The 24,895-nt window shown below is 50.1% G+C and overlaps 11 non-coding genes across 11 annotated transcripts; all 11 read right to left on the bottom strand.

Moving 5' to 3' along the window:
- Positions 1 to 83, bottom strand: trnal-caa (transfer RNA leucine (anticodon CAA)). The gene has a single exon. It is a non-coding gene; the product is annotated as a tRNA-Leu (tRNA).
- Positions 84 to 1,506: 1,423 nt separating this feature from the next.
- Positions 1,507 to 1,589, bottom strand: trnal-caa (transfer RNA leucine (anticodon CAA)). Its single transcript has one exon. It is a non-coding gene; the product is annotated as a tRNA-Leu (tRNA).
- A 1,423-nt stretch (positions 1,590 to 3,012) lies between these two features.
- trnal-caa (transfer RNA leucine (anticodon CAA)) lies at positions 3,013 to 3,095 on the bottom strand. Its single transcript has one exon. It is a non-coding gene; the product is annotated as a tRNA-Leu (tRNA).
- A 1,423-nt stretch (positions 3,096 to 4,518) lies between these two features.
- On the bottom strand, positions 4,519 to 4,601 carry trnal-caa (transfer RNA leucine (anticodon CAA)). The gene has a single exon. It is a non-coding gene; the product is annotated as a tRNA-Leu (tRNA).
- Positions 4,602 to 6,024: 1,423 nt separating this feature from the next.
- On the bottom strand, positions 6,025 to 6,107 carry trnal-caa (transfer RNA leucine (anticodon CAA)). The gene has a single exon. It is a non-coding gene; the product is annotated as a tRNA-Leu (tRNA).
- A 1,406-nt stretch (positions 6,108 to 7,513) lies between these two features.
- trnal-caa (transfer RNA leucine (anticodon CAA)) lies at positions 7,514 to 7,596 on the bottom strand. Its single transcript has one exon. It is a non-coding gene; the product is annotated as a tRNA-Leu (tRNA).
- Positions 7,597 to 9,017: 1,421 nt separating this feature from the next.
- trnal-caa (transfer RNA leucine (anticodon CAA)) lies at positions 9,018 to 9,100 on the bottom strand. The gene has a single exon. It is a non-coding gene; the product is annotated as a tRNA-Leu (tRNA).
- A 1,420-nt stretch (positions 9,101 to 10,520) lies between these two features.
- Positions 10,521 to 10,603, bottom strand: trnal-caa (transfer RNA leucine (anticodon CAA)). The gene has a single exon. It is a non-coding gene; the product is annotated as a tRNA-Leu (tRNA).
- Positions 10,604 to 12,024: 1,421 nt separating this feature from the next.
- trnal-caa (transfer RNA leucine (anticodon CAA)) lies at positions 12,025 to 12,107 on the bottom strand. Its single transcript has one exon. It is a non-coding gene; the product is annotated as a tRNA-Leu (tRNA).
- A 1,420-nt stretch (positions 12,108 to 13,527) lies between these two features.
- trnal-caa (transfer RNA leucine (anticodon CAA)) lies at positions 13,528 to 13,610 on the bottom strand. Its single transcript has one exon. It is a non-coding gene; the product is annotated as a tRNA-Leu (tRNA).
- A 1,419-nt stretch (positions 13,611 to 15,029) lies between these two features.
- trnal-caa (transfer RNA leucine (anticodon CAA)) lies at positions 15,030 to 15,112 on the bottom strand. The gene has a single exon. It is a non-coding gene; the product is annotated as a tRNA-Leu (tRNA).
- Positions 15,113 to 24,895: the final 9,783 nt, after the last annotated feature.

Here is a 24,895-nt window from a genome sequence, read left to right on the forward strand (position 1 = left end):
TGTCAGAAGTGGGATTCGAACCCACGCCTCCAGAGGAGACTGCAACTTGAACGCAGCGCCTTAGACCGCTCGGCCACCCTGACTTGCCACACCTAGCCCGAATCCGGCGTAGAACATGCTGAGGTCTCATGCTGCTCTCGCGCGTGGGCCATGCGCTTGGCTCACTATTGCAATACTCTGGGCAGTGCTTTTACAAGTTTGCAGAAAACACCGGCTTTCCGGCAAACGTTTTACGACGGTGCTTTGACTCGACCCGTCCGGGAGAGAAGCCCTCTCCGTTTAGGACAGATACCTGGACTTGGAACCGCTCCCTCTTTTGCCAGACAAGCTCGGGTCAAAGCCGCCACGGAACAAGGCTCCGGCTGCCTTTCAACAAACCCAATTTCAGATGGCGTCAGCAGCATACTCAAAGCAGCGTGGGAGACGTCGAGTGGACGTCGAGGACATCGCTTTCACCAGGTGGCCACGACTGCACACGGGGCCTCGGGACAGCGTGGACAAATTATCAGGAGATGCTTCGGTGCATTTTGTTTCAAAACGCATACGCTTCAGGGAGGCAAAATCCTCAGGTTGGACGTGAACTAGCCTACGGCCTAGCCTCGTTGATTCACTGGATGTACAACCGTCTGTTGCAGAGACTTCGGTGCATTTTGTTTCAAAACGCATACGCTTCAGGGAGGCAAAATCCTCAGGTTGGACGTGAACGAGCCTACGGCCTAGCCTCGTTGATTCACTGGATGTACAACCGTCTGTGGGCAGCGCTGCTAAATAAAGCCAGTCTTGTAAAATGAAACCCTAGAATGGACTGCAATGACCAGTTTTCACCCATCGTATGGCAAAGGGAATCTCAAACTTACTCGTAAGCATGCTAAATTACGTAGGGAAACATCAAGGCATCCGTTTCAGCACCTTAAGATGCAAAACTGCATTTCGGTGTGGTATCAGCACACCATCCGGAACATCAGTAAACAGGACGTAACTGACATCAGGACGGAGATAGAAGAACGCATCCCCGCTGGATACCGCTAGCCGAACACTGCTCCTTAGTCCGCTCGGGCACACACCAAAGAGAGACGCATCGTTGACCACACGCAAGTCTTGTGCTGACCACGTGAGTTGGCAATGCACTTGGGTCACTGCTCAAATACCTATGGGCGGTGATCAAAAGAAGATCGCCATCCTGTTTCACTCCGAGAGCACAGGGGCTCTGGCGAAACCGATCCACCACCAGCCAGACCGTCACGGGTAGCACTCGACGCGCTTCAAGTTTCACACCGCATGTAGACAGCAGGGTTCGAACCTGCGCGGGGAAACTCCAACGGATTTCAAGTCTGCGGCCATGACTACGGGAGGTGCCCAAATTCGTGAACGAAAAAAAAAAAAAGAACACCGCTTATTTTGGGCAGAGACTTCCATTTTGCCCACGCGATGGCAAAACAACCCCCCCCACAGGCTGTTTGCACCAAGCACGGGCCACGAGGCCCATCAACAACCCGCTGCAGCAAATGTCAGAAGTGGGATTCGAACCCACGCCTCCAGAGGAGACTGCAACTTGAACGCAGCGCCTTAGACCGCTCGGCCACCCTGACTTGCCACACCTAGCCCGAATCCGGCGTAGAACATGCTGAGGTCTCATGCTGCTCTCGCGCGTGGGCCATGCGCTTGGCTCACTATTGCAATACTCTGGGCAGTGCTTTTACAAGTTTGCAGAAAACACGGGCTTTCCGGCAAACGTTTTACGACGGTGCTTTGACTCGACCCGTCCGGGAGAGAAGCCCTCTCCGTTTAGGACAGATACCTGGACTTGGAACCGCTCCCTCTTTTGCCAGACAAGCTCGGGTCAAAGCCGCCACGGAACAAGGCTCCGGCTGCCTTTCAACAAACCCAATTTCAGATGGCGTCAGCAGCATACTCAAAGCAGCGTGGGAGACGTCGAGTGGACGTCGAGGACATCGCTTTCACCAGGTGGCCACGACTGCACACGGGGCCTCGGGACAGCGTGGACAAATTATCAGGAGATGCTTCGGTGCATTTTGTTTCAAAACGCATACGCTTCAGGGAGGCAAAATCCTCAGGTTGGACGTGAACTAGCCTACGGCCTAGCCTCGTTGATTCACTGGATGTACAACCGTCTGTTGCAGAGACTTCGGTGCATTTTGTTTCAAAACGCATACGCTTCAGGGAGGCAAAATCCTCAGGTTGGACGTGAACGAGCCTACGGCCTAGCCTCGTTGATTCACTGGATGTACAACCGTCTGTGGGCAGCGCTGCTAAATAAAGCCAGTCTTGTAAAATGAAACCCTAGAATGGACTGCAATGACCAGTTTTCACCCATCGTATGGCAAAGGGAATCTCAAACTTACTCGTAAGCATGCTAAATTACGTAGGGAAACATCAAGGCATCCGTTTCAGCACCTTAAGATGCAAAACTGCATTTCGGTGTGGTATCAGCACACCATCCGGAACATCAGTAAACAGGACGTAACTGACATCAGGACGGAGATAGAAGAACGCATCCCCGCTGGATACCGCTAGCCGAACACTGCTCCTTAGTCCGCTCGGGCACACACCAAAGAGAGACGCATCGTTGACCACACGCAAGTCTTGTGCTGACCACGTGAGTTGGCAATGCACTTGGGTCACTGCTCAAATACCTATGGGCGGTGATCAAAAGAAGATCGCCATCCTGTTTCACTCCGAGAGCACAGGGGCTCTGGCGAAACCGATCCACCACCAGCCAGACCGTCACGGGTAGCACTCGACGCGCTTCAAGTTTCACACCGCATGTAGACAGCAGGGTTCGAACCTGCGCGGGGAAACTCCAACGGATTTCAAGTCTGCGGCCATGACTACGGGAGGTGCCCAAATTCGTGAACGAAAAAAAAAAAAAGAACACCGCTTATTTTGGGCAGAGACTTCCATTTTGCCCACGCGATGGCAAAACAACCCCCCCCACAGGCTGTTTGCACCAAGCACGGGCCACGAGGCCCATCAACAACCCGCTGCAGCAAATGTCAGAAGTGGGATTCGAACCCACGCCTCCAGAGGAGACTGCAACTTGAACGCAGCGCCTTAGACCGCTCGGCCACCCTGACTTGCCACACCTAGCCCGAATCCGGCGTAGAACATGCTGAGGTCTCATGCTGCTCTCGCGCGTGGGCCATGCGCTTGGCTCACTATTGCAATACTCTGGGCAGTGCTTTTACAAGTTTGCAGAAAACACGGGCTTTCCGGCAAACGTTTTACGACGGTGCTTTGACTCGACCCGTCCGGGAGAGAAGCCCTCTCCGTTTAGGACAGATACCTGGACTTGGAACCGCTCCCTCTTTTGCCAGACAAGCTCGGGTCAAAGCCGCCACGGAACAAGGCTCCGGCTGCCTTTCAACAAACCCAATTTCAGATGGCGTCAGCAGCATACTCAAAGCAGCGTGGGAGACGTCGAGTGGACGTCGAGGACATCGCTTTCACCAGGTGGCCACGACTGCACACGGGGCCTCGGGACAGCGTGGACAAATTATCAGGAGATGCTTCGGTGCATTTTGTTTCAAAACGCATACGCTTCAGGGAGGCAAAATCCTCAGGTTGGACGTGAACTAGCCTACGGCCTAGCCTCGTTGATTCACTGGATGTACAACCGTCTGTTGCAGAGACTTCGGTGCATTTTGTTTCAAAACGCATACGCTTCAGGGAGGCAAAATCCTCAGGTTGGACGTGAACGAGCCTACGGCCTAGCCTCGTTGATTCACTGGATGTACAACCGTCTGTGGGCAGCGCTGCTAAATAAAGCCAGTCTTGTAAAATGAAACCCTAGAATGGACTGCAATGACCAGTTTTCACCCATCGTATGGCAAAGGGAATCTCAAACTTACTCGTAAGCATGCTAAATTACGTAGGGAAACATCAAGGCATCCGTTTCAGCACCTTAAGATGCAAAACTGCATTTCGGTGTGGTATCAGCACACCATCCGGAACATCAGTAAACAGGACGTAACTGACATCAGGACGGAGATAGAAGAACGCATCCCCGCTGGATACCGCTAGCCGAACACTGCTCCTTAGTCCGCTCGGGCACACACCAAAGAGAGACGCATCGTTGACCACACGCAAGTCTTGTGCTGACCACGTGAGTTGGCAATGCACTTGGGTCACTGCTCAAATACCTATGGGCGGTGATCAAAAGAAGATCGCCATCCTGTTTCACTCCGAGAGCACAGGGGCTCTGGCGAAACCGATCCACCGCCAGCCAGACCGTCACGGGTAGCACTCGACGCGCTTCAAGTTTCACACCGCACGTAGACAGCAGGGTTCGAACCTGCGCGGGGAAACTCCAACGGATTTCAAGTCTGCGGCCATGACTACGGGAGGTGCCCAAATTCGTGAACGAAAAAAAAAAAAAGAACACCGCTTTTTTTGGGCAGAGACTTCCATTTTGCCCACGCGATGGCAAAACAACACCCCCCACAGGCTGTTTGCACCAAGCACGGGCCACGAGGCCCATCAACAACCCGCTGCAGCAAATGTCAGAAGTGGGATTCGAACCCACGCCTCCAGAGGAGACTGCAACTTGAACGCAGCGCCTTAGACCGCTCGGCCACCCTGACTTGCCACACCTAGCCCGAATCCGGCGTAGAACATGCTGAGGTCTCATGCTGCTCTCGCGCGTGGGCCATGCGCTTGGCTCACTATTGCAATACTCTGGGCAGTGCTTTTACAAGTTTGCAGAAAACACCGGCTTTCCGGCAAACGTTTTACGACGGTGCTTTGACTCGACCCGTCCGGGAGAGAAGCCCTCTCCGTTTAGGACAGATACCTGGACTTGGAACCGCTCCCTCTTTTGCCAGACAAGCTCGGGTCAAAGCCGCCACGGAACAAGGCTCCGGCTGCCTTTCAACAAACCCAATTTCAGATGGCGTCAGCAGCATACTCAAAGCAGCGTGGGAGACGTCGAGTGGACGTCGAGGACATCGCTTTCACCAGGTGGCCACGACTGCACACGGGGCCTCGGGACAGCGTGGACAAATTATCAGGAGATGCTTCGGTGCATTTTGTTTCAAAACGCATACGCTTCAGGGAGGCAAAATCCTCAGGTTGGACGTGAACTAGCCTACGGCCTAGCCTCGTTGATTCACTGGATGTACAACCGTCTGTTGCAGAGACTTCGGTGCATTTTGTTTCAAAACGCATACGCTTCAGGGAGGCAAAATCCTCAGGTTGGACGTGAACGAGCCTACGGCCTAGCCTCGTTGATTCACTGGATGTACAACCGTCTGTGGGCAGCGCTGCTAAATAAAGCCAGTCTTGTAAAATGAAACCCTAGAATGGACTGCAATGACCAGTTTTCACCCATCGTATGGCAAAGGGAATCTCAAACTTACTCGTAAGCATGCTAAATTACGTAGGGAAACATCAAGGCATCCATTTCAGCACCTTAAGATGCAAAACTGCATTTCGGTGTGGTATCAGCACACCATCCGGAACATCAGTAAACAGGACGTAACTGACATCAGGACGGAGATAGAAGAACGCATCCCCGCTGGATACCGCTAGCCGAACACTGCTCCTTAGTCCGCTCGGGCACACACCAAAGAGAGACGCATCGTTGACCACACGCAAGTCTTGTGCTGACCACGTGAGTTGGCAATGCACTTGGGTCACTGCTCAAATACCTATGGGCGGTGATCAAAAGAAGATCGCCATCCTGTTTCACTCCGAGAGCACAGGGGCTCTGGCGAAACCGATCCACCACCAGCCAGACCGTCACGGGTAGCACTCGACGCGCTTCAAGTTTCACACCGCATGTAGACAGCAGGGTTCGAACCTGCGCGGGGAAACTCCAACGGATTTCAAGTCTGCGGCCATGACTACGGGAGGTGCCCAAATTCGTGAACGAAAAAAAAAAAAAGAACACCGCTTTTTTTGGGCAGAGACTTCCATTTTGCCCACGCGATGGCAAAACAACCCCCCCCACAGGCTGTTTGCACCAAGCACGGGCCACGAGGCCCATCAACAACCCGCTGCAGCAAATGTCAGAAGTGGGATTCGAACCCACGCCTCCAGAGGAGACTGCAACTTGAACGCAGCGCCTTAGACCGCTCGGCCACCCTGACTTGCCACACCTAGCCCGAATCCGGCGTAGAACATGCTGAGGTCTCATGCTGCTCTCGCGCGTGGGCCATGCGCTTGGCTCACTATTGCAATACTCTGGGCAGTGCTTTTACAAGTTTGCAGAAAACACGGGCTTTCCGGCAAACGTTTTACGACGGTGCTTTGACTCGACCCGTCCGGGAGAGAAGCCCTCTCCGTTTAGGACAGATACCTGGACTTGGAACCGCTCCCTCTTTTGCCAGACAAGCTCGGGTCAAAGCCGCCACGGAACAAGGCTCCGGCTGCCTTTCAACAAACCCAATTTCAGATGGCGTCAGCAGCATACTCAAAGCAGCGTGGGAGACGTCGAGTGGACGTCGAGGACATCGCTTTCACCAGGTGGCCACGACTGCACACGGGGCCTCGGGACAGCGTGGACAAATTATCAGGAGATGCTTCGGTGCATTTTGTTTCAAAACGCATACGCTTCAGGGAGGCAAAATCCTCAGGTTGGACGTGAACTAGCCTACGGCCTAGCCTCGTTGATTCACTGGATGTACAACCGTCTGTTGCAGAGACTTCGGTGCATTTTGTTTCAAAACGCATACGCTTCAGGGAGGCAAAATCCTCAGGTTGGACGTGAACGAGCCTACGGCCTAGCCTCGTTGATTCACTGGATGTACAACCGTCTGTGGGCAGCGCTGCTAAATAAAGCCAGTCTTGTAAAATGAAACCCTAGAATGGACTGCAATGACCAGTTTTCACCCATCATATGGCAAAGGGAATCTCAAACTTACTCGTAAGCATGCTAAATTACGTAGGGAAACATCAAGGCATCCGTTTCAGCACCTTAAGATGCAAAACTGCATTTCGGTGTGGTATCAGCACACCATCCGGAACATCAGTAAACAGGACGTAACTGACATCAGGACGGAGATAGAAGAACGCATCCCCGCTGGATACCGCTAGCCGAACACTGCTCCTTAGTCCGCTCGGGCACACACCAAAGAGAGACGCATCGTTGACCACACGCAAGTCTTGTGCTGACCACGTGAGTTGGCAATGCACTTGGGTCACTGCTCAAATACCTATGGGCGGTGATCAAAAGAAGATCGCCATCCTGTTTCACTCCGAGAGCACAGGGGCTCTGGCGAAACCGATCCACCGCCAGCCAGACCGTCACGGGTAGCACTCGACGCGCTTCAAGTTTCACACCGCACGTAGACAGCAGCGTTCTTTCAACAACGGATTTCAAGTCTGCGGCCATGACTACGGGAGGTGCCCAAATTCGTGAACGACAAAAAAAAAGAACACCGCTTTTTTTGGGCAGAGACTTCCATTTTGCCCACGCGATGGCAAAACACCCCCCCACACAGGCTGTTTGCACCAAGCACGGGCCACGAGGCCATCAACAACCCGCTGCAGCAAATGTCAGAAGTGGGATTCGAACCCACGCCTCCAGAGGAGACTGCAACTTGAACGCAGCGCCTTAGACCGCTCGGCCACCCTGACTTGCCACACCTAGCCTGAATCCGGCGTAGAACATGCTGAGGTCTCATGCTGCTCTCGCGCGTGGGCCATGCGCTTGGCTCACTATTGCAATACTCTGGGCAGTGCTTTTACAAGTTTGCAGAAAACACGGGCTTTCCGGCAAACATTTTACGACGGTGCTTTGACTCGACCCGTCCGGGAGAGAAGCCCTTTCCGTTTAGGACAGATACCTGGACTTGGAACCGCTCCCTCTTTTGCCAGACAAGCTCGGGTCAAAGCCGCCACGGAACAAGGCTCCGGCTGCCTTTCAACAAACCCAATTTCAGATGGCGTCAGCAGCATACTCAAAGCAGCGTGGGAGACGTCGAGTGGACGTCGAGGACATCGCTTTCACCAGGTGGCCACGACTGCACACGGGGCCTCGGGACAGCGTGGACAAATTATCAGGAGATGCTTCGGTGCATTTTGTTTCAAAACGCATACGCTTCAGGGAGGCAAAATCCTCAGGTTGGACGTGAACTAGCCTACGGCCTAGCCTCGTTGATTCACTGGATGTACAACCGTCTGTTGCAGAGACTTCGGTGCATTTTGTTTCAAAACGCATACGCTTCAGGGAGGCAAAATCCTCAGGTTGGACGTGAACGAGCCTACGGCCTAGCCTCGTTGATTCACTGGATGTACAACCGTCTGTGGGCAGCGCTGCTAAATAAAGCCAGTCTTATAAAATGAAACCCTAGAATGGACTGCAATGACCAGTTTTCACCCATCGTATGGCAAAGGGAATCTCAAACTTACTCGTAAGCATGCTAAATTACGTAGGGAAACATCAAGGCATCCGTTTCAGCACCTTAAGATGCAAAACTGCATTTCGGTGTGGTATCAGCACACCATCCGGAACATCAGTAAACAGGACGTAACTGACATCAGGACGGAGATAGAAGAACGCATCCCCGCTGGATACCGCTAGCCGAACACTGCTCCTTAGTCCGCTCGGGCACACACCAAAGAGAGACGCATCGTTGACCACACGCAAGTCTTGTGCTGACCACGTGAGTCGGCAATGCACTTGGGTCACTGCTCAAATACCTATGGGCGGTGATCAAAAGAAGATCGCCATCCTGTTTCACTCCGAGAGCACAGGGGCTCTGGCGAAACCGATCCACCGCCAGCCAGACCGTCACGGGTAGCACTCGACGCGCTTCAAGTTTCACACCGCACGTAGACAGCAGGGTTCGAACCTGCGCGGGGAAACCCCAACGGATTTCAAGTCTGCGGCCATGACTACGGGAGGTGCCCAAATTCGTGAACGACAAAAAAAAAGAACACCGCTTTTTTTGGGCAGAGACTTCCATTTTGCCCACGCGATGGCAAAACACCCCCCCCACACAGGCTGTTTGCACCAAGCACGGGCCACGAGGCCATCAACAACCCGCTGCAGCAAATGTCAGAAGTGGGATTCGAACCCACGCCTCCAGAGGAGACTGCAACTTGAACGCAGCGCCTTAGACCGCTCGGCCACCCTGACTTGCCACACCTAGCCCGAATCCGGCGTAGAACATGCTGAGGTCTCATGCTGCTCTCGCGCGTGGGCCATGCGCTTGGCTCACTATTGCAATACTCTGGGCAGTGCTTTTACAAGTTTGCAGAAAACACGGGCTTTCCGGCAAACGTTTTACGACGGTGCTTTGACTCGACCCGTCCGGGAGAGAAGCCCTTTCCGTTTAGGACAGATACCTGGACTTGGAACCGCTCCCTCTTTTGCCAGACAAGCTCGGGTCAAAGCCGCCATGGAACAAGGCTCCGGCTGCCTTTCAACAAACCCAATTTCAGATGGCGTCAGCAGCATACTCAAAGCAGCGTGGGAGACGTCGAGTGGACGTCGAGGACATCGCTTTCACCAGGTGGCCACGACTGCACACGGGGCCTCGGGACAGCGTGGACAAATTATCAGGAGATGCTTCGGTGCATTTTGTTTCAAAACGCATACGCTTCAGGGAGGCAAAATCCTCAGGTTGGACGTGAACTAGCCTACGGCCTAGCCTCGTTGATTCACTGGATGTACAACCGTCTGTTGCAGAGACTTTGGTGCATTTTGTTTCAAAACGCATACGCTTCAGGGAGGCAAAATCCTCAGGTTGGACGTGAACGAGCCTACGGCCTAGCCTCGTTGATTCACTGGATGTACAACCGTCTGTGGGCAGCGCTGCTAAATAAAGCCAGTCTTGTAAAATGAAACCCTAGAATGGACTGCAATGACCAGTTTTCACCCATCGTATGGCAAAGGGAATCTCAAACTTACTCGTAAGCATGCTAAATTACGTAGGGAAACATCAAGGCATCCGTTTCAGCACCTTAAGATGCAAAACTGCATTTCGGTGTGGTATCAGCACACCATCCGGAACATCAGTAAACAGGACGTAACTGACATCAGGACGGAGATAGAAGAACGCATCCCCGCTGGATACCGCTAGCCGAACACTGCTCCTTAGTCCGCTCGGGCACACACCAAAGAGAGACGCATCGTTGACCACACGCAAGTCTTGTGCTGACCACGTGAGTCGGCAATGCACTTGGGTCACTGCTCAAATACCTATGGGCGGTGATCAAAAGAAGATCGCCATCCTGTTTCACTCCGAGAGCACAGGGGCTCTGGCGAAACCGATCCACCGCCAGCCAGACCGTCACGGGTAGCACTCGACGCGTTTCAAGTTTCACACCGCACGTAGACAGCAGGGTTCGAACCTGCGTGGGGAAACCCCAACGGATTTCAAGTCTGCGGCCATGACTACGGGAGGTGCCCAAATTCGTGAACGACAAAAAAAAAGAACACCGCTTTTTTTGGGCAGAGACTTCCATTTTGCCCACGCGATGGCAAAACACTCCCCCACACAGGCTGTTTGCACCAAGCACGGGCCACGAGGCCATCAACAACCCGCTGCAGCAAATGTCAGAAGTGGGATTCGAACCCACGCCTCCAGAGGAGACTGCAACTTGAACGCAGCGCCTTAGACCGCTCGGCCACCCTGACTTGCCACACCTAGCCCGAATCCGGCGTAGAACATGCTGAGGTCTCATGCTGCTCTCGCGGGTGGGCCATGCGCTTGGCTCACTATTGCAATACTCTGGGCAGTGCTTTTACAAGTTTGCAGAAAACACGGGCTTTCCGGCAAACGTTTTACGACGGTGCTTTGACTCGACCCGTCCGGGAGAGAAGCCCTTTCCGTTTAGGACAGATACCTGGACTTGGAACCGCTCCCTCTTTTGCCAGACAAGCTCGGGTCAAAGCCGCCACGGAACAAGGCTCCGGCTGCCTTTCAACAAACCCAATTTCAGATGGCGTCAGCAGCATACTCAAAGCAGCGTGGGAGACGTCGAATGGACGTCGAGGACATCGCTTTCACCAGGTGGCCACGACTGCACACGGGGCCTCGGGACAGTGTGGACAAATTATCAGGAGATGCTTCGGTGCATTTTGTTTCAAAACGCATACGCTTCAGGGAGGCAAAATCCTCAGGTTGGACGTGAACTAGCCTACGGCCTAGCCTCGTTGATTCACTGGATGTACAACCGTCTGTTGCAGAGACTTCGGTGCATTTTGTTTCAAAACGCATACGCTTCAGGGAGGCAAAATCCTCAGGTTGGACGTGAACGAGCCTACGGCCTAGCCTCGTTGATTCACTGGATGTACAACCGTCTGTGGGCAGCGCTGCTAAATAAAGCCAGTCTTATAAAATGAAACCCTAGAATGGACTGCAATGACCAGTTTTCACCCATCGTATGGCAAAGGGAATCTCAAACTTACTCGTAAGCATGCTAAATTACGTAGGGAAACATCAAGGCATCCGTTTCAGCACCTTAAGATGCAAAACTGCATTTCGGTGTGGTATCAGCACACCATCCGGAACATCAGTAAACAGGACGTAACTGACATCAGGACGGAGATAGAAGAACGCATCCCCGCTGGATACCGCTAGCCGAACACTGCTCCTTAGTCCGCTCGGGCACACACCAAAGAGAGACGCATCGTTGACCACACGCAAGTCTTGTGCTGACCACGTGAGTCGGCAATGCACTTGGGTCACTGCTCAAATACCTATGGGCGGTGATCAAAAGAAGATCGCCATCCTGTTTCACTCCGAGAGCACAGGGGCTCTGGCGAAACCGATCCACCGCCAGCCAGACCGTCACGGGTAGCACTCGACGCGCTTCAAGTTTCACACCGCACGTAGACAGCAGGGTTCGAACCTGCGCGGGGAAACCCCAACGGATTTCAAGTCTGCGGCCATGACTACGGGAGGTGCCCAAATTCGTGAACGACAAAAAAAAAGAACACCGCTTTTTTTGGGCAGAGACTTCCATTTTGCCCACGCGATGGCAAAACGCCCCCCCACACAGGCTGTTTGCACCAAGGACGGGCCACGAGGCCCATCAACAACCCGCTGCAGCAAATGTCAGAAGTGGGATTCGAACCCACGCCTCCAGAGGAGACTGCAACTTGAACGCAGCGCCTTAGACCGCTCGGCCACCCTGACTTGCCACACCTAGCCGGAATCCGGCGTAGAACATGCTGAGGTCTCATGCTGCTCTCGCGCGTGGGCCATGCGCTTGGCTCACTATTGCAATACTCTGGGCAGTGCTTTTACAAGTTTGCAGAAAACACGGGCTTTCCGGCAAACGTTTTACGACGGTGCTTTGACTCGACCCGTCCGGGAGAGAAGCCCTTTCCGTTTAGGACAGATACCTGGACTTGGAACCGCTCCCTCTTTTGCCAGACAAGCTCGGGTCAAAGCCGCCACGGAACAAGGCTCCGGCTGCCTTTCAACAAACCCAATTTCAGATGGCGTCAGCAGCATACTCAAAGCAGCGTGGGAGACGTCGAGTGGACGTCGAGGACATCGCTTTCACCAGGTGGCCACGACTGCACACGGGGCCTCGGGACAGCGTGGACAAATTATCAGGAGATGCTTCGGTGCATTTTGTTTCAAAACGCATACGCTTCAGGGAGGCAAAATCCTCAGGTTGGACGTGAACTAGCCTACGGCCTAGCCTCGTTGATTCACTGGATGTACAACCGTCTGTTGCAGAGACTTTGGTGCATTTTGTTTCAAAACGCATACGCTTCAGGGAGGCAAAATCCTCAGGTTGGACGTGAACGAGCCTACGGCCTAGCCTCGTTGATTCACTGGATGTACAACCGTCTGTGGGCAGCGCTGCTAAATAAAGCCAGTCTTGTAAAATGAAACCCTAGAATGGACTGCAATGACCAGTTTTCACCCATCGTATGGCAAAGGGAATCTCAAACTTACTCGTAAGCATGCTAAATTACGTAGGGAAACATCAAGGCATCCGTTTCAGCACCTTAAGATGCAAAACTGCATTTCGGTGTGGTATCAGCACACCATCCGGAACATCAGTAAACAGGACGTAACTGACATCAGGACGGAGATAGAAGAACGCATCCCCGCTGGATACCGCTAGCCGAACACTGCTCCTTAGTCCGCTCGGGCACACACCAAAGAGAGACGCATCGTTGACCACACGCAAGTCTTGTGCTGACCACGTGAGTCGGCAATGCACTTGGGTCACTGCTCAAATACCTATGGGCGGTGATCAAAAGAAGATCGCCATCCTGTTTCACTCCGAGAGCACAGGGGCTCTGGCGAAACCGATCCACCGCCAGCCAGACCGTCACGGGTAGCACTCGACGCGCTTCAAGTTTCACACCGCACGTAGACAGCAGGGTTCGAACCTGCGCAGGGAAACCCCAACGGATTTCAAGTCTGCGGCCATGACTACGGGAGGTGCCCAAATTCGTGAACGACAAAAAAAAAGAACACCGCTTTTTTTGGGCAGAGACTTCCATTTTGCCCACGCGATGGCAAAACACCCCCCCACACAGGCTGTTTGCACCAAGCACGGGCCACGAGGCCATCAACAACCCGCTGCAGCAAATGTCAAAAGTGGGATTCGAACCCACGCCTCCAGAGGAGACTGCAACTTGAACGCAGCGCCTTAGACCGCTCGGCCACCCTGACTTGCCACACCTAGCCCGAATCCGGCGTAGAACATGCTGAGGTCTCATGCTGCTCTCGCGCGTGGGCCATGCGCTTGGCTCACTATTGCAATACTCTGGGCAGTGCTTTTACAAGTTTGCAGAAAACACGGGCTTTCCGGCAAACGTTTTACGACGGTGCTTTGACTCGACCCGTCCGGGAGAGAAGCCCTTTCCGTTTAGGACAGATACCTGGACTTGGAACCGCTCCCTCTTTTGCCAGACAAGCTCGGGTCAAAGCCGCCACGGAACAAGGCTCCGGCTGCCTTTCAACAAACCCAATTTCAGATGGCGTCAGCAGCATACTCAAAGCAGCATGGGAGACGTCGAGTGGACGTCGAGGACATCGCTTTCACCAGGTGGCCACGACTGCACACGGGGCCTCGGGACAGCGTGGACAAATTATCAGGAGATGCTTCGGTGCATTTTGTTTCAAAACGCATACGCTTCAGGGAGGCAAAATCCTCAGGTTGGACGTGAACTAGCCTACGGCCTAGCCTCGTTGATTCACTGGATGTACAACCGTCTGTTGCAGAGACTTCGGTGCATTTTGTTTCAAAACGCATACGCTTCAGGGAGGCAAAATCCTCAGGTTGGACGTGAACGAGCCTACGGCCTAGCCTCGTTGATTCACTGGATGTACAACCGTCTGTGGGCAGCGCTGCTAAATAAAGCCAGTCTTATAAAATGAAACCCTAGAATGGACTGCAATGACCAGTTTTCACCCATCGTATGGCAAAGGGAATCTCAAACTTACTCGTAAGCATGCTAAATTACGTAGGGAAACATCAAGGCATCCGTTTCAGCACCTTAAGATGCAAAACTGCATTTCGGTGTGGTATCAGCACACCATCCGGAACATCAGTAAACAGGACGTAACTGACATCAGGACGGAGATAGAAGAACGCATCCCCGCTGGATACCGCTAGCCGAACACTGCTCCTTAGTCCGCTCGGGCACACACCAAAGAGAGACGCATCGTTGACCACACGCAAGTCTTGTGCTGACCACGTGAGTCGGCAATGCACTTGGGTCACTGCTCAAATACCTATGGGCGGTGATCAAAAGAAGATCGCCATCCTGTTTCACTCCGAGAGCACAGGGGCTCTGGCGAAACCGATCCACCGCCAGCCAGACCGTCACGGGTAGCACTCGACGCGCTTCAAGTTTCACACCGCACGTAGACAGCAGGGTTCGAACCTGCGCGGGGAAACCCCAACGGATTTCAAGTCTGCGGCCATGACTACGGGAGGTGCCCAAATTCGTGAACGACAAAAAAAAAGAACACCGCTTTTTTTGGGCAGAGACTTCCATTTTGCCCACGCGATGGCAAAACACCCCCCACACAGGCTGTTTGCACCAAGCACGGGCCACGAGGCCATCAACAACCCGCTGCAGCAAATGTCAGAAGTGGGATTCAAACCCACGCCTCCAGAGGAGACTGCAACTTGAACGCAGCGCCTTAGACCGCTCGGCCACCCTGACTTGCCACACCTAGCCCGAATCCGGCGTAGAACATGCTGAGGTCTCATGCTGCTCTCGCGCGTGGGCCATGCGCTTGGCTCACTATTGCAATACTCTGGGCAGTGCTTTTACAAGTTTGCAGAAAACACGGGCTTTCCGGCAAACGTTTTACGACGGTGCTTTGACTCGACCCGTCCGGGAGAGAAGCCCTTTCCGTTTAGGACAGATACCTGGACTTGGAACCGCTCCCTCTTTTGCCAGACAAGCTCGGGTCAAAGCCGCCACGGAACAAGGCTCCGGCTGCCTTTCAACAAACCCAATTTCAGATGGCGTCAGCAGCATACTCAAAGCAGCGTGGGAGACGTCGAGTGGACGTCGAGGACATCGCTTTCACCAGGTGGCCACGACTGCACACGGGGCCTCGGGACAGCGTGGACAAATTATCAGGAGATGCTTCGGTGCATTTTGTTTCAAAACGCATACGCTTCAGGGAGGCAAAATCCTCAGGTTGGACGTGAACTAGCCTACGGCCTAGCCTCGTTGATTCACTGGATGTACAACCGTCTGTTGCAGAGACTTTGGTGCATTTTGTTTCAAAACGCATACGCTTCAGGGAGGCAAAATCCTCAGGTTGGACGTGAACGAGCCTACGGCCTAGCCTCGTTGATTCACTGGATGTACAACCGTCTGTGGGCAGCGCTGCTAAATAAAGCCAGTCTTGTAAAATGAAACCCTAGAATGGACTGCAATGACCAGTTTTCACCCATCGTATGGCAAAGGGAATCTCAAACTTACTCGTAAGCATGCTAAATTACGTAGGGAAACATCAAGGCATCCGTTTCAGCACCTTAAGATGCAAAACTGCATTTCGGTGTGGTATCAGCACACCATCCGGAACATCAGTAAACAGGACGTAACTGACATCAGGACGGAGATAGAAGAACGCATCCCCGCTGGATACCGCTAGCCGAACACTGCTCCTTAGTCCGCTCGGGCACACACCAAAGAGAGACGCATCGTTGACCACACGCAAGTCTTGTGCTGACCACGTAGTGCTGACTACGGGAGGTGCCCAAATTCGTGAGCGACAAAAAAAAAAAACACCCCCACCGCTTTTTTTGGGCAAAGACCTCTACTTCGCCCGCGCGATGGCAAAACACCCCCCCCACGCAGGCTGTTTGCACCAAGCATGGGCCACAAGGCCCACCAGCAAACCGCTGCAACAAATGTCAGAAGTGGGATTCAAACCCACACCTCCTGAGGAAACTGCAACTTAAACACAGCACCTTAGACCACTCAGCCACCCTGACTCACAATGCCTCATCAGAATCCGGCGTGGAACATGCTGAGGTCTCATGTCGACCTCACACTTGGGCCATGCGCTTGGCCACCTATTGCAATACTCTGGGCGGTGCTTTTCCAAGCAACCTCTGCACACTTTTTAAGACAGTGCTTTGACTCGACCTGTCCGGGAGAGGAGCCCTTTCCGTTTCGGGCAGATTCCTGGATTTGGACCCGCTCCGTCTTCTGCCAGACAAGCTCGGGTAAAAGCCGCCACAGAACAAGGCTTTGGCTGCCTTTCAACAAACCCAATTTCAGATGGCGTCAGCAGCATACTCAAAGCAGCGTGGGAGATGTCGAGTGGACGTCGAGGACATCGCTTTCACCAGGTGGCCACGACTGCACACGGGGCCTCGGGACAGCGTGGGCAAATTATCAGGAGATGCTTCGGTGCACTTTGTTTCAAAACGCATACGCTTCAGGGAGGCAAAATCCTCAGGTTGGACGTGAACGAGCCTACAGCCTAGCCTAGTTGATTCACTGGATGTACAACCGTCTGTGGGCAGTGCTGCTAAATAAAGCCAGTCTTGTAAAATGAAACCCTAGAATGGACTGCAATGACCAGTTTTCACCCGTTTTCACGACGTCGAGTGGACGTCGAGGACATCGCTTTCACCAGGTGGCCACGACTGCACACGGGGCCTCGGGACAGCGTGGACAAATTATCAGGAGATGCTTCGGTGCACTTCGTTTCAAAACGCATACGCTTCAGGGAGGCAAAATCCTCAGGTTGGACGTGAACGAGTCTACGGCCTAGCCTCGTTGATTCACTGGATGTACAACCGTCTGTGGGCAGGGCTGCTAAAAAAAGCCTGGGTTGGAAAATGAAACCCTGGAATGGACTGCAATGACCAGTATTCACCCATCGTATGGCAAAGGGAATCTCAACCTTACTCGTAAGCATGCTAAATTATGTCGGGAAACATCAAGGCATCCGTTTCAGCACCTTAAGATGCAAAACTGCATTTCGGCGTGGTATCAGCACACCATCCAGAACATCAGTAAACAGGACGTAACTGACATCAGGACGGAGATAGAAGAACGCATCCCCGCTGGATAACGCTAGCCGAACACTGCTCCTTTGTCCGCTTCTGGGCAGTCGCTCACTTGAAAATAAACAACCAACCAACAGAAACTCAGGCATGGTTCCAGAGAGTAACGAGCAGTCCAGGAAGGGCAGTTTGGGGGGCTTGCGGTAGTTAGTTGGACAAACCCTCAAGCACAGCAGGGGAATTACCTCAAGTGGTAGAGTGCTTGCTTAGCATGTAAGAGGTGGTGTGACTGATGCCCACATTCTCCAAAGCTGCCACCTTACTTGCATTTTACAGAGAAAAACATTCTTGTCATCTTGCAAACCAGCCGAATCATCTGCACTTTCAGCCAAGTCAAGATCAAATTTCTTTTGCCACATTCAAAGCAGCACATCTGTGAAAACAGCCACTATTTGGATTAAACCCACAACCTTGGCAATGACCAAATCAACTAACTGCACACTACTTTTCTGCTGATATGCTCCTCTGATGAGCTCCGAAGGTGAGCTATCACAGATTCCTTTCAGTTTGCTTGGCTTTATTTCTTGAATTGCCGACTGACCTCAGAATCTCCAACTCACATTTTTCAACAGGCTTGTCATATTCCCACCATCCACTATGAAATTCTAACTCTCGCTCGAGTGCAAAGTCAGCTTAGACAGCTTTTACAAACTGAAAATATGATGCTTACCTGCTTGTATTCTTAAAGCTGCTGGTGAAAAGCAAGCTGCTGTCCTGAAAAGGCACTTTCCACCACCTTCCACCCAACTGCTCTCATTGAACAATGAAGCAACAAATGCTTCCTGAGGCATGCCCCAAAAGTGTGAGAAGCATGCCAGGGACTCTATGTGACGAGATTGGGTTGTTTTAGGGGCAAAACCCTTGATGCTTACCACCTGGTATTCATGCAAATGGGAGTCAGAACACACTCCCCCAGAACAAAAGTCTGCTTCATGGCAGTCTCTCACTTGAAAATAAACAAACAACGGAAACTCAGGCATGGTTCCAGAGAGCAACGAGCCCATCTGTTTCTGGATTGTAGAATTTTCTTATATCATAGCCAGCCTCTCTTGTTTTATTTCTTTACCTTTATGTTGTTCAAAACATACACAGCAGGAGAATAGCTCTGGCCTGATGAGTAGAGTCAGGGCAGTGATTTTATTTACAAATTCGATTTCACCATTGCTGAGACAAGAATACAAAAAAATCATATTGGAAAAATTGAAAACTAAATATAATACAATGAATCCGCTGCCTGGTACGAAACCCTGGGATACAGTAAAACTCCAGTGGCATTAGAACCTCCCAGCAACAGACTCCTCGTCCGAATGCACCGCATGGAGCTCCGGGGATTCGAGCTTTGACTTTGAAAAGATGATCGAGGTTTTGTTAAAAAAAAAGTGAAATTGAGGAAATATTTAAAACACTCAGCATCGGTATTATCAACATACTAATATTAAGAAATTGTGTTATGAAACTAGAAAGACCATTAAAGAGTTTTCTAGAGTTATAGTTTGTTCCTAAAAGATGAACATTTTTTTTTAGAAGTGTGCACGTTTTGCACGAAGGTCTCAGGTCCTTATTACATGGTTATCAAAATGAATAATGCACATAATATAGTATGTTGAGACAGAATGAACTCCAGTGATCGTCCATCTGGCTGTATTTTTAGACAATTTCTGCAGGCTGGAATCTTTGGGCTTCGTTTCATCCAAAAGAGAAAGTAACTTTGCTGGTGAGCTGAAAGAAAATCATATATGTAAATAAGCATACACTTATTTAAATGATAAAATTATGCTTGTCAGTTAAAGGTAAGAGGTACAATGAAATGCATCATGGCAAGAAATCAGAAAACAAATCAATGGGTCTCTTTATGTATCCACTCTCTATTGAGGGGGATTAGACCAAAAAATTTTTTCTACCCCCTCCAAAATATGGAGATGATCTGTCTAAGTATGGAACACAGGTGGCTTCTCCAGTGAGGAGAGGGAGGAAGATCCTCCTTAAAAATTCTAAGAATAAAAAGTTGAAATTGTCTTGACCAATTTAATGAATTGCTGTCCTTGAATATTACTATTTTACTGCCAAATACGACATGTACATTATATTTGTTTCTCTGGGTGAAATTACATTAGCACCCCCTATCGCTCGCTATTAGAAATTACTGCACGGAGGATCTTCCTCCCTTCGGCTCCCATTCACTCCGATTCAAACAGTCTCCGGCACTGGCGGCTCGTGGTTAACATAGACTTCAATGAGAGAGAGGAGGAAAATCCTCCTCTAAGAGGGTGGGACTAGCTAAGAGATCTGACAAGTGCTACAAAATATCAACCAATAGGCTGCAGCCCTAGTTGCGCAATGAACCAATAAGTAGAGGCCTTAGCTGCCTGGGGGGAGGGGTTATCTTATCAAACTTAACTTCTAGATCCGGTGACTTGGGCACTTCGGCAGTCAGAGTGAGAACGGCGAGGTGGAAGTGGATTGACTATGTTATAAATATTCTATGAATAAAGTAATGGAAACAGAGGACGTGGTGAATGTTTTGCTTGCAAAACCCTTCCATGGGCTGAGCTACAAACATGGCCGCCAGGTTTGCTTCATTAAATACGGAAGATTTTGAGAGAATTTTGAAAGAGAAAGATGTGTTGAACACCTGAAAGTAATGTGTACAGCAGCTATAAAAAGTGTACACACCCCGTTAAAATGATAGGTTTTTCAACTATTATCAACTCAACCCGTGCGTGTAACTATAGCCGGTCCAGCAGGTGCGGTCGCATTGGGGCCCGTGACCTTCAACCAAGCATTCCTTCCTCCCTCACTTTTACAAAAGCCAGCCGCTACTGGTATGGAAATACCAATATTTGGCCAACAGAAAAATGCTATCCCCCCTGTACATACCCTCTGAAGTTAATAACCCCTCCAAATAGTCATAAACTGCCTTTTTCACTAATATAAGCATTCCTTAATGGAAATAACTCTTAAATATAACATCAAAAATACAAGTAATAACATTTACCGGTATTTCTCACAAAAAGAGTTGTTAGAAACCCTCATTTTGTCTCTGTTTACAGGTTTGAATCAGAGTAACAAATTCTCCATAAAGTTTCAAGATATGCTTCTTTATGTCTGGTGTGGATGGTGTATAAGTTACAAAATAACCCGTGCTCTTGAACGAGTTCTGCCAGCAACTGAGCAGCAGCATCCCTGGATCTCTGTGCTTGACCAGCACGCTTCGGCCGCAGCAGATAGAGCATATTCTGAATGATGTCTTTCCCTGTTGGAAGCATCCCAGAAGGGAATTCAGCCTGCTCTATGTACTCTACTACACCTAGTATCTTCTTAGCTTTTGACCTTGTTGCGACGGAAACCATTATTTACCTGCAAGAATACAAATAATGACTATTTATACATTGGGAGATGTAATTCAGATATGAATCATTTGTGCATACTGGTTCTTAAAACTAAATTAGTAACCTTAAGTAATGATCCTCTGTGCTTAAAAATAGCTCATATTTGAGGTATTACTGAAGAGTGTGACATTCATCAATAACTTTAAAACTTGCTGAAAAAGAGCAGAATTACCATATGTTTAATTTACTTGAATGTAAGGTTACTTACCACCAAGCTTATTACCTTAAAATAATGATCATCTGCACTGAAAATGTTGTAGTCGTACCTAGTGGCATACCTGAAGAGGTTCGCATTCATCAATAACTTTAAAACACATTAAAAAAAAGCAGCATTCTAATATCAAACAGCACTGTAATGTATTTTGCCATATTGTAAGAATGGAAACTTTTAGAGGGTACCAGTATGTACAGGGGGGTTAGCAAGGTTCAATTTAATAAAATTTGACATTTTCCCACATAGATGGATCATCTCCATATTTCTAGGGGGGTAAAACATGGAAAAGTCAAAATTCTTAAAATAACAACCACCCTAACTCTATGCCTATGGGGCTCCGCTTGTGCAGGTGCAAGAGCTCCGTGAACACTGGCCACTAGGCGGTGTGTATGACTGGTAATTACTAACACTGACCACTCGGCGGAGTGTCTCATCTCATCTCATCTCATCTCATTATCGCTGGCCGCTTTATCCTGTTCTACAGGGTCGCAGGCAAGCTGGAGCCTATCCCAGCTGACTACGGGCGAAAGGCGGGGTACACCCTGGACAAGTCACCAGGTCATCACAGGGCTGACACATAGACTCGGCGGAGTGTATGAGTGGTAATTACTAACACTGACCACTAGGTGGTGTGTATGACTGGTAATTACTAACACTGACCACTAGGCGGTGTGTATGACTGGTAATTACTAACACTGGCCACTAGGCGGTGTGTATGACTGGTAATTACTAACACTGACCACTCGGCGGAGTGTCTCATCTCATCTCATCTCATCTCATCTCATTATCGCTAGCCGCTTTATCCTGTTCTACAGGGTCGCAGGCAAGCTGGAGCCTATCCCAGCTGACTATGGACGAAAGGCGGGGTACACCCTGGACAAGTCACCAGGTCATCACAGGGCTGACACATAGACTCGGCGGAGTGTATGACTGGTAATTACTAACACTGACCACTAGGAGGTGTGTATGACTGGTAATTACTAACACTGACCACTAGGCGGTGTGTCTCATCTCATCTCATTATCTCTAGCCGCTTTATCCTTCTACAGGGTCGCAGGCAAGCTGGAGCCTATCCCAGCTGACTACGGGCGAAAGGCGGGGTACACCCTGGACAAGTCGCCAGGTCATCACAGGGCTGACACATAGACACAGACAACCATTCACACTCACATTCACACCTACGGTCAATTTAGAGTCACCAGTTAACCTAACCTGCATGTCTTTGGACTGTGGGGGAAACCGGAGCACCCGGAGGAAACCCACGCGGACACGGGGAGAACATGCAAACTCCACACAGAAAGGCCCTCGCCGGCCCCGGGGCTCGAACCCAGGACCTTCTTGCTGTGAGGCGACAGTGCTAACCACTACACCACCGTGCCGCCTAGGCGGTGTGTATGACTGGTAATTACTAACACTGACCACTAGGCGGTGTGTATGACCGGTAATTACTAACACTGACCACTAGGCGGTGTGTCTCATCTCATCTCATTATCTGTAGCCGCTTTATCCTGTTCTACAGGGTCGCAGGCAAGCTGGAGCCTATCCCAGCTGACTACGGGCGAAAGGCGGGGTACACCCTGGACATGTCACCAGGTCATCACAGGGCTGACACAAAAACTCGGCGGAGTGTATGACTGGTAATTACTAACACTGACCACTAGGTGGTGTGTATGACTGGTAATTACTAACACTGACCACTAGGTGGTGTGTATGACTGGTAATTACTAACACTGACCACTATGTGGTGTGTATGACTGGTAATTACTAACACTGGCCACTAGGCGGTGTGTATGACTGGTAATTACTAACACTGGCCACTAGGCGGTATGTATGACTGGTAATTACTAACACTGGCCACTAGGCGGTGTGTATGACTGGTAATTACTAACACTGGCCACTAGGCGGTGTGTATGACTGGTAATTACTAACACTGGCCACTAGGCGGTGTGTATGACTGGTAATTACTAACACTGGCCACGAGGCAGTGTGTATGACTGTCAGTGGCCAGTGTTAGTAATTATCAGTCATTGACTGATAATTACTAACACTGGCCACTAGGTGGTGTGTATGACTGGTAATTACTAACCCTGTCCACTAGGCGGTGTGTATGATCGGTAATTACTAACACTGACCACTAGGCGGTGTGTATGACCGGTAATTACTAACACTGGCCACTAGGCGGTGTGTCTCATCACATTATCTCACATTATCTCTAGCCGCTTTATCCTTCTACAGGGTCGCAGGCAAGCTGGAGCCTATCCCAGCTGACGACGGGCGAAAGGCGGGGTACACCCTGGACAAGTCACCAGGTCATCACAGGGCTGACACATAGACACAGACAACCATTCACACCCACATTCACACCTACGGTCAATTTAGAGTCTGGGCGGTGTGTATGACCGGTAATTACTAACACTGGCCACTAGGCAGTGTGTATGACCGGTAATTACTAACACTGGCCACTAGGTGATGAGTAGGAACTATTCCTATGCCATACTTGAGGTCTCAAGGCATTTAAAAGCAAGGCCATGGTTCTGCGTATCTCCTTTCAGTACGTTGCTCCAGGGCACTTCATCCCGAGACCAGCCCATGTTACCCGAAATGCATGTCTTTGAACTGTGTGGTTAATAACTAGAAATGCCCACATTAATAAATTTTTAAAGCCTCCTCATCAGAGAATCAAACCCCGGTCTTTCGCCTGACAAGCGGAGATACTGTCCACTATACTAACAAGGATGACGTCATGCATTTCATTTATCAATCTAACGTAGAAACCAGCGCAGATCAACATGCAGAAATCATTATATGACAGGGTTCACATGTGATTCATGAAACGTTTGCATCTTGCCAATCACAGTGTAAGAATGATTGGGCATTGATAAATGTGGTGGGTGAAAACCATTGTCATTTAAATATCACAATTCTAAATATTATCACGTCATTTATCAATCTAACATAGAAACCAAAGCAGATCATGTGCCTCTCCTCTAGATGTTTGTTTTTTTCATCTTAATTATTGTTTGTGTCACAATAAAACAACAATTTTCACCTTTAAAGTGGGAGGCATGTTGTGTAAATCAAATGGTACTAACCCCCCAAAATCCATTTTAATTCCAGCTTGTAATGCGACAAAACAGGACAAATACGAAGGCAGATGAATACTTTTGCAAGACAATGTCAGTTTGAGTCTTCAGATACATTATGAGATTTAATGTGTTCTTTATGTGTGTCTCTTGCAGGTCTGTTTAATATATTTTTGAGCCCAAATTTCATTGGATGTACTGTATCTATGTTACACTAAAATCTGGTAAAGGATGTTCGAAGCACTTTCAGAGACTTGTGTAAAATAAAACCACAGCGGCCTCCACACAAGGAGGTTGGGTTTGATTACACACAGCTGCAAAGGAAACAGAAACAAAGAGACAGGGACAACCAACACTGCATGAAAATCCACAGCAGTGAAGAAACCACATTACCTGACTTAAATGTAAATTATTTAGAGTTATGCAGACATGTTATATCTACCTCCATTCATGCAGTATTTCAGTATCTACAGAGAATTAATGACGTATCATGGTCCTGTAAAATGTCTTTAGGAGGCAGTTAGTCACACCACCATATTGGGGCAGGGTTTTTACATTACTCAGAGCATATTTACTGTTGATATCAGGTGACATGTCAAACAACGTACATGATTTCAACAATATTTACAGGGTCATAATAGACATTAATTAGAACAAACACCAGATATATATTTTTTTCTGGTTATATATTGGAAAATGAAACAGCTGCTGATGCTAAAAGCTTT

This window comes from Neoarius graeffei, chromosome 1 (assembly GCF_027579695.1).
Source record: "Neoarius graeffei isolate fNeoGra1 chromosome 1, fNeoGra1.pri, whole genome shotgun sequence".
NCBI lineage: Eukaryota > Metazoa > Chordata > Actinopteri > Siluriformes > Ariidae > Neoarius > Neoarius graeffei.